This window comes from Myotis davidii, unplaced genomic scaffold (genome assembly GCF_000327345.1).
Source record: "Myotis davidii unplaced genomic scaffold, ASM32734v1 scaffold1029, whole genome shotgun sequence".
In the NCBI taxonomy this organism is placed as follows: Eukaryota; Metazoa; Chordata; class Mammalia; order Chiroptera; family Vespertilionidae; genus Myotis; species Myotis davidii.
In genome coordinates, this window is record NW_006300362.1 from 171,348 (window position 1) to 180,655 (window position 9,308).

General features: G+C 41.9%; 1 long non-coding RNA gene across 1 annotated transcript in view; it reads right to left on the minus strand.

Moving 5' to 3' along the window:
• Positions 1-9,302, minus strand: part of LOC107185126 — a 20,421-nt gene extending 11,119 nt beyond the window's left edge. The window contains exons 1-2 of the long non-coding RNA XR_001516040.1: positions 9,155-9,302; positions 6,358-6,504 (exon numbers count right to left, since the gene is read on the minus strand). This is a non-coding gene — a long non-coding RNA (uncharacterized LOC107185126). The remainder of the gene's footprint in view (positions 1-6,357; positions 6,505-9,154) is intronic.
• Positions 9,303-9,308: the final 6 nt, after the last annotated feature.

Below are 9,308 nucleotides of genomic sequence, written 5' to 3' on the forward strand. Positions count from 1 at the left end.
TTTACGTTAACATTATTATACACTCATTCCCTTTCTACCTCCTCTATACTTAATAGTGGCGATTACCTCATTAATACAATTCCTTGACTTTACCTTCTGGAAATAAGCTCTGACTCCTCAGATTCAGTTTCTCCCCTTTTTTTCTGGGTATTTGTTGTTTGGATTTTTTGGTTTATTTGTTGTTGTTTTTTGGATTTTTTTCCCCATATACATATTATTTTCTACTTTTTTCTTCTTCTTTTTCATTTCTCTCTTACCTTTTTTCTTTTCTCAGTACCATTTTTGTACTCTTTTCTCTCTCCTAATTCTCTTTTCTCTCGTGGTCACCTTTATTTGGGGTTAGTGTCGTGAATACATTTGTGTTTTGTTCCCTCTGTGTCGTGTCTTGTCAAGTTGTATTTTGTGCCTTTTGGTCAACAGGGTAGAGAGTGAGCAACATAACCAGACACTCTGAGAGAAGCAAACATGAGGAGATAAAGAAACAGTCTCCATACAAAAGAAAAGGAGGAGTCAGTGGGAAAGGAAGTAAACAAAATGGAGGCCATCAATTTCTCAGACAAATAATTCAGAGCACTGGTCATAAGGACACTGAAAATGATGAAAGACAAATTCAACAACATGTGTAAGAATCAAGAGGAAATGAAAAAAGAACCAAGAAGAAATGAAGAAAGACATAGCTGCAATAAGAACACAAGAGAGAGCATGAACAGTACACTATAAGAAGCTGAAGACCACATCAGTAAGCTAGAAGAAAAGGTAGGGGGGAAAAAAACAAAAACAAGCAGAGCAGCAACTGGAAAAAAAAAACCACACACATAAAAAGCAGGAGGAGAGTGTAAGGGAGCTTTAGGACAACAAAAAACCAAACAATAGCCCCATAATATGGGTGCCAGAAGGAGAGGAAAATGAGCAAGGAATAGAAAACCTGTTTAATGAAATGATAGAAAACTTCCAAGATAATGGGGAAAAAAAAAACTCACACAAGTCCAAGAAGCTCAGAGAGTGCTAAACAAAAAGACCAACACAAAGAAACCAAAAAGACCAACACAAAGAAACATCATAATTAAAGTGACAAACACCAATGACAATGTAGGAATCTTAAAGCTGCCAGAAAGAGACAGAAAGTTACCTAAAGGGGATCTCCCATGACTATCAACTGATTTCTCAACAAAAACACATCAGGCCAGAAGGGAATGAAATGAAATATACAAAGTGATGCAAAGCAAGGGACTGAATCCAAGAATATTATAGCCAGCAAGGCTATCATTCAAAATGAAGGGGAAATCAGGAGCATCACAGGCAAAAAAGGGCTAAGGGAGTTTATTACCATCAAATCAGCAATGTGAGAAATGCTAAAGGGATTGCTATAGAAATAAGAAATAGGAAGGGGAAACGGAACATAGGTATAAAGAATAAAAATGGCAACAAACAAGTAGCTATCAGTAATAACTTTAAATGTAAATGGATTAAATGCCCCAATCAAAAGACTGAATAGATAAGAAAACATAACCAATATATCTGCTGTCTACAAAAGACCCACCTCAGAACAAAGAAGTCATACAGACTAATGGTGAAGGGATGGAAAAAGGTTTTTCAGGTGAATGAAATGAAAAAAAAAAGCTGGGTTAGCAATACTTATATTTGACAAAATAGACCTCAAAGTGAAGGCGATAACAAGAGATAAGGATGGCCACTTCAGATAACTAAAGGGAGCAACTCAACAATAAGATATAACTCTGGTAAACATATATGCACCCAATACTGGAGCACCCAAATACATAAAAAAAATTCTGGATTATATCAAGGGAGAGATTGACAGCAATACAGTCATATAGGGGATTTTAATACCCCATTATCATCACAAGATAAATCCTCTAAACAAAAAATCAACAAAGAAACAGTAATCCTAAATGACTCACTAGATCAGATGGAATTAATTGACATCTTAAAACATTCCACTAGAGAGCCAGCCACAAAATAGAATTTCTTCTATAGTGCACATGGATCATTTTCAAAGATAGACCACATACAGGGACCAGGCAAAGTCTCTTCAAATTTAAGAATATAGAAATCATATCAAGCATCTTCTCAGGTCAAAATGGCATAAAAGTAGAAATCAACTACAATAAAAACAATGAAAAAATCAAACACTTGGAGGTTAAATAGCATGCTATTAAACAAATGACTGGGTTACCAAAGAAATAAAGAAGAAATAAAAAGCATCATGGCAATAAACAACAATGAAAACGCAACAATCAAAAATCTTTGGGACACAGTGAAAGCAGTCTTGAAAGGGAAGTTCATAGCTCTACAGGCCTACCTCAAAAAACAAGAAAATGGGTATTATATTATCTAACCCTACAACTCAAAGAGTTAGAAAGAAGACAATAAGAAAAGCCCAGCATAAGCAGAAGGAAAGAAATAATAAAGATCAGAGCAGAAAAAAACAACATAGAGACCAAGTAAACAATACAAAAGAGCAACAAAACCAAGAGCTTGTTCTTTGAAAGGATAAACAAGATTGATGAACCTCTAGCCAGGCTCACAAAGAAGTAAAGAGAGAGTATCCAAATAAACAAAATCAGAAATGAAAGAGGTGAAGTAACAACCGATCCCACAGAAATACAAACAATTATGAAAAAATACTATGAACAACTCTATTCCAACAAAATGAACAACATAGACAAAATGGGCTTATTCTTAGAAAAATACAAGCTCCCAAAACTCAACCAAGAAGAATCAGAAAACCTGAATAGGCCAATAATTACTGAAGAAATTGAAGCAGTGATCAAAAATCTTCCAGCCAACAAAAGCTCTGATACATAAGGTTTTACACAGGAGTTTTTCCAAGCTCTTTCTATGAAGCCAACATTACCCTAATTTCAAAACCAAATAAAGACACCACAAAAAAAGAACTACAGGCCAATATCCTCAGTGAACATAGATGCTAAAATACTCAACAAAATTTTAGCAAATCAAATTTAGCATTATATTAGAAAGATCACACACCATGACCAAGTGGGATTTATTCTGGAGATCCAAGGATGATACAATATCCAAAAATCAATAAATGTGAAACACCACATAAAGAAATTGAGAGACAAAAGTCAAATAATCATATCAATTAATGCAGAAAAGGCATTTGACAAAATCAACACCCCTTCTTAATAAAAACTCGCAGCAAAGGGGGAATAGAGGGATGATATCTCAACATAATAAAAGCCTTAAATGACAAACCTACAGCCAACATCATACTCAATGGGCAAAAACTAAAACCATTTCCACTAATAACAGGAACAAGACAAGGATGCCCATTTTCACCACTCCTGTTCGATATAGACTGGCAGTGCTAGCCATAGTGATCAAACAAATAGAAGAAATAAAAGGCATTTCCAAATTGGAAAAGAAAAAGTAAAATTACCCTTGTTTGCAGATAACATGATACTGTACATTAAAAAAGAAAAGAAAAAAACACACACAAAGACTCCATCAAAAAACTTCAAGGCCTAATAAATGAATTTGGCAATGTATCAGGATACAAAACTAACACCAATAAATCTATGGCCTTTTCATACACCAATAATGAACTCACAGAAAGAGAAACAAAGAAAAAAAAAACAATCTATTTACCATTGCAACAAAAAAATTAATATACCTAGGAATAAACTTAACCAAGGTGGTAAAAGACCTGTACTTGGAAAACTACAGGATATTGAATGAAGAGATAGAGGACAACATAAACAAATGGAAGAACATACCACGTTCATGGATTGGTACAATCAACATCATTAAAATTTCTATACTACTCAAAGCATTTGACATATTAGACCAATGGAACAGAACAGAGAACCCAGAAATTGACCCAAATCATTATGCTCAATTAATATTTGACAAAGGAGGCAAAAGCATACAATGGAGTCAAGACTGTCTCTTCAATAAATGGTGTTGGGAAAATTGGACAGATACACGCAGAAAAATGAAACTAGACCACCAACTTATACCATACACAAAAATAAACTGAAAATGGTTGAAGGACTTAAATGTAAGATGGGAAAGCATAAAAATCTTAGAAGATTCCATAGTCAGCAAAATAGCAACATCTTTACCAATACAGCTTCTAGTGCAATGGAGACTAAGGAGAAAATAAGCAAATGGGACTACCTCAAAATAAAAAGCTTCTGCACAGCAAAAGAAACCATCAATAAAACATCAAGAAAGCCCACTGCATGGGAGAACATATTTGCCAATGCTATCTCAGATGAGCATTTAATCTCCAAAATTTATAGGGAACTTGCAAAACTTAACAAAAGCAAGGTAAACAATGCAATAAAAAACATGGGCAAAGGACCTAAATAGGCACTTTTCAAAAGAAGATATACAGAAGTCCAAAAGACGTACAAAAACATTCCCAAAGTCACTAATCATCCAAGAGATGCAAATCAAAACGACAATGGGGTACCATCTCACACCTGTCAGAATGGCTACCATCAACAAATCAACAAAGAAGAAGTGCTGGCGAGGATGCAGAGAAAAAGGAACCCTCCTGCACTGCTGATGGGAATGCAGAATGGTGCAGCCACTGTGGAAAACAGTATTGAGTTTCCTCCAAAAGTTAAAATGGAACTCCCATTTGACCCCGTAATCCCACTTCTAGTAATATATCCAAAGAAACCCAAAATACCAATCAGAAAGGGTATATGCACCCCTATGTTCATAGCAGCACAATTTACAATAGCTAAGATTTGGAAACAGCCCAAATCCCCATCAGTAGGTGAATGGATAAAAAAGCTGAGGGATATTTACACTATCCCTGTAAAAAAGAGGTATCTCTTACCCTTTGGGACAGCATGGATGGACCTGGAAAATATTATGCTATGTGAAATAAGCCAAACTTGAGAATGACAAATATCACATGATCTCACTTATTTGTGGAATCTAATGAACAAAATTAATTGACCAACAAAATAACACCTGAATCAGGAAGGGATGAAACAGACTGACATACCTTGATATGGGGTTGGGAGGACAAGAAGAAATAAATCAAAGAACTTATATTTATACTAGGAGCCTGGTACATGAAATTCATGCCCAGGGTGGGGTTCGGGGATTGTCCCTCATCCTGGCCTACATCCTCTCCAATCTGGGACCCCTCAGGGGATATCTGACTGCCAGCCTGATTGTGCACAACTGGTCCCCCCGCCGGCCTGCTCACCCCCAACTGCCCTCCTCCCACCGGCCTGATCACCCCCAACTGCCCTCCCCTCCTGGCCTGATCACCCCTAACCGCCTCTGCCTTGGCCCCGTCACCATGGCTTTGTCCAGAAGGACATGCGGAAGGTCTGTCTGAAGGTCTCCCAGTCTAATTAGCTTATTACCCTTTTATTAGTATAGACTAGAGTCCCGATGCACAGGTTGCGAGAGTGCACAGGCCAGGTCAAGGAAACCCACTGGTGCATGATTGGGGCCGGAGAGGGACCGTGGGAGGGCTCCAGGGCATGTCCAGCCAGTCCCACCCAGTCCCGATCAGCTGGACCCAGCAGCAAGCTAACCTACCATTTGGACCATCTGCCCCCTGGTGGTCAGTGTGTGTCATAGCTACTGGTCGAATGATCGAACGGTTGGATGAACACTTAGCATATTAGGCTTTTATATATATACTAGTGGCCCAGTGCACAAAAATTTGTGCACTCGGGGATGGGGGGAGGGTCCCTCAATCCAGCCTGCACCCTCTCCAATCTGGGACCCCTGGAAGGATGTCTTACTGGCGGTTTACAGGGATCGGGCCTAAACTGGCAGTCGGACATCCCTCTCACAATCTGGGACTGCTGACTCCTAACCACTCACCTGCCTGCCTGTCTGATTGCCCCTAACCATTCTGCCTGCCAGCCTGCTTGCCCCCAACTTCCCCCCGCCACCAGCCTACTCGCCCCCAAATGCCCCCCCGCCAGCCTGATCAGCCCCAACTGCTCCCTGTACCAGTGTGCTCACCCCAGTGTGCTACTCCCCTGCCGGCCTGCTTGCCCCTAACTGTCCCCTTGCTGGCCTGCTCACTCCAAATGGCTCCATCTTCTATTCCATTTATGTCCTTTCCACCCCTAAGTTAATGCCATGTCCTTAATATGTGGTTATGAGATGTCTCTGTGACTGAGCTGGGAAACCTTTCACATTTCTCTTTCCTTTCCTTTCATCTCAGGATAACTGAGCTCTGCGGTTTGTGTGGGACCAAAGGCCCTGGGAATACAATGCTGAGCCCTCTGAACTCATTTTACTCTTTATTGTATTATTTGATTCCTGGGACTGAATTAAACATGAAAACAGAAGAAAATATACCCTTAGATATAGAATTTGAGTCATTACCCAGAGATTTCTGCGGGAGTTGACACTGAGGCATGAGACACATGTGTTTATTGGTCAGTTTCCTCAACTATGGAACAAAGGTTGATCCTGCCCCTTGGATCCTTTGAAGGTTGGATATGATGCATCCAGATGGATTAACTGGAAGCTCTGAGAGGAAGATCAGAAGTCAACAGACACTTATTTCCTTCACCCAGACAGAGTTAGAAAAACACAACAAGGGCCATGCCTGTGGGAGGAGGAGCAGGGAACTAGGGCTTCCCCCTTGCTCCTTCCCTGCCCTCCCTCCTTCCATCCCTGCACTGGTCCAGCTGCTATAGCTATGGTGGAACTGCTCAACTCAGGCTCTGGCCCCGCCCATGTCACAGGGAGGAGCATGAGCATTCTTGCAGACACAGAAGCAGCTGTGGAGTAGGGCGGTGGCGGTTATTTCCCTGAGCAGGCTCTGAAGTCCTTGTTGAAGTCTCCACTCCAAAGCCTGCGAGTCCAAGTCCTGGGAAGCTGCGCAGTGGAGGCGCCACATTCCTTTCAGTAGAACAGGGCCGCACACGGGGCAGGGCTGGCGCAATCACCATCACCCCGCCTGAGCCCCAAGCCACCCAGGGCCACACGGGGATCCTGGCTGGGGGTGGGGCCTAGGCGGCACACGGGGGGCCCGGATGGTGGCTCATGCTGGCCTTCCCTGCCTGCAGTATGCAAATTAGCCGCCATCTTTGTTGGCGGTTAATTTGCATATCATGTTGATTAGCTGATGGGAGGTGTAAGGAAGGTATGGTCAATTACCATGTTTGTCTATTGTTTTGCTGATCATGCCTCCTGAGCCCCGCGCCCGGGCCACACACGGGGCAGGGCCACCGCGATTGATCTCCATCGCCCTGCACCCCACCTGAGCCCCAAGCCGTAGATGCATAGCCCATGGATACAGGCAATGGTGAAGGCCTGGATAGGTGGATATGGGCTTGGAGGAGGGGGGGAAGATGGGAGGGAATGGAAGATATCTGTAATACTATCCACAATAAAAATATATTAAAAAATAAAATATATGGTTATCAAATACCAGCTTTACTTTTATTCTTAAATCTGTCTCTTCAGTTTCATTGATTTATCAGTAAATCTGCTCCCTCTTTTATTACTTTTTAATCATTATAGCTAGCTTTACAATACTTTTTATTATGTATTAAAGTCTCCACATATATGTACATTTTCTTTTAATTGAAATCTTTCCACATGAGCTAAATAGTTGTTTTAAAACAAATAAAAATTCAGTTTGGAATTTAATTTATACATCTTTAGAAAAATTCTATCTTTACTTTAAAGATAGCATTTTTACCTATACACTCTTATATACTTAACTAGTGGCTGGGTAAATGAAATTCATGCATGGGGGAGGAGGGGTTTGTCCCTCAGTCTGGCCTGCACCATCTCCAATCTGGGACCCCTCGGGGGATGTCCAAGTACCAGCCTGCTCACCCCTAACTGTACCCCCCTGCCAGCCTGCTTGCCCCCAACTGCCCTTCCCTGCCAGCCTGATCGCCCCCAACTGCCCTCCACTACCAGCCAGATCGCCCCTAACTGACTCTGCTTAGGCCCTGCCACCATGGCTTTGTCCAGAAAGATGTCTAGAAGATCTCCTGGAAGGTCTCCCAGTCTAATTCGCATATTATCCTTTTATTAGTATAGATAGATGTATTTTCTTATGTCCCTAGAATTTTATATCTTTAAATAGGTTTTTCAATTTTGTGTTAGTTCATGCCAAACTGAATGGTTTATTTGTCCTATTGTATTTTCTAATTTATAAACATCACACCTAGTGAGAACTGTAATTCCACATTGGTTAGTAAATTGTTTGATTTTTTTTCTAGGAGATGTTCAGTTGTTTCCTGTAGGCATTCAAAGTATACAACCACATTACGTGTAAAAAATATTAATTCTGTCTTTTTTGCTAACCAGAATGTCAATATGCTCTTCTGGTTAATGCCACTGGCCTATAAAATTCACAGAGTGTGATGAGCAGATCTGGCTTTCCCAAATTTAGTGGAAATGATTTTACTGTTTCAAGATAACCATCGGAAATACATAGATGGAGATTATATGTTTATTCCAAATATTGCAACACCCAACTTAAAGTACTGAATCCATACCCTTTTAAGTAGGTGGGAAATCAACCTTACTGCATTATAGCTTTAGTGGCTACATTTCAAATGTACAATGTAAATTAAAAATTCAATTAAATCGTACATCTTAAGATAAACAAAACCAGAAAGTAAATGAAAGGAAAATCTAAGTCTTGAAATATATTTTACTTTATGGAAACATAGCACATCCAGCCAGAATGAATCACATCTCCCCCATTTGCTCGCATTGCTAACCTGAGGCAGAAGGACCAGGAAGTCTGCCTTGCGCCCATTCGCCAACCCCCAGTCCCGTTTTGCTGATCAAGTCTCCTGAGCCCCGCGCCCGGGCCGCACACGGGGCGGGGCCGCCGCAATGGATCGGATAACAAGACCCTCTGGCCCTGGGTGTAAAGAAGTGACCATAACTCTTTGACCTGCCTTCCCACCTGGTCAGACTTCATAGAGGGCTGCACAGAGGGGATGCCCCCGAGTGCAGGCGGAGCCTGTCCCAGGGCGGCCTGCACTCCCGCAGGAGCCGCCCAACGGGGACAAGGCGGCCGGGCGCGAAGCCAACTCTCCGGAGCGCGTTCCTCCCGGGCCCCACGGGCTCTCCAGTAGGCAGCCTTCGTCTCCGAACCCCCGCCCCAGACTCTTCCTCGAGGGGCCGTCCGCCCTGTGCTACTCACCGCTAACCTCTTCGCACCAACACAGTCAGGCCCGGGGGTCTCACTTTCTCCAGAGGAAGACGTGAGGAGGGGCGGGGAAAGCAAGAGGAAGAGGAGGGCGTCTCCAACAAAAACAACCTAGAGCGGGGATGGGAGGAGGCCTGGAGTTGGCGGA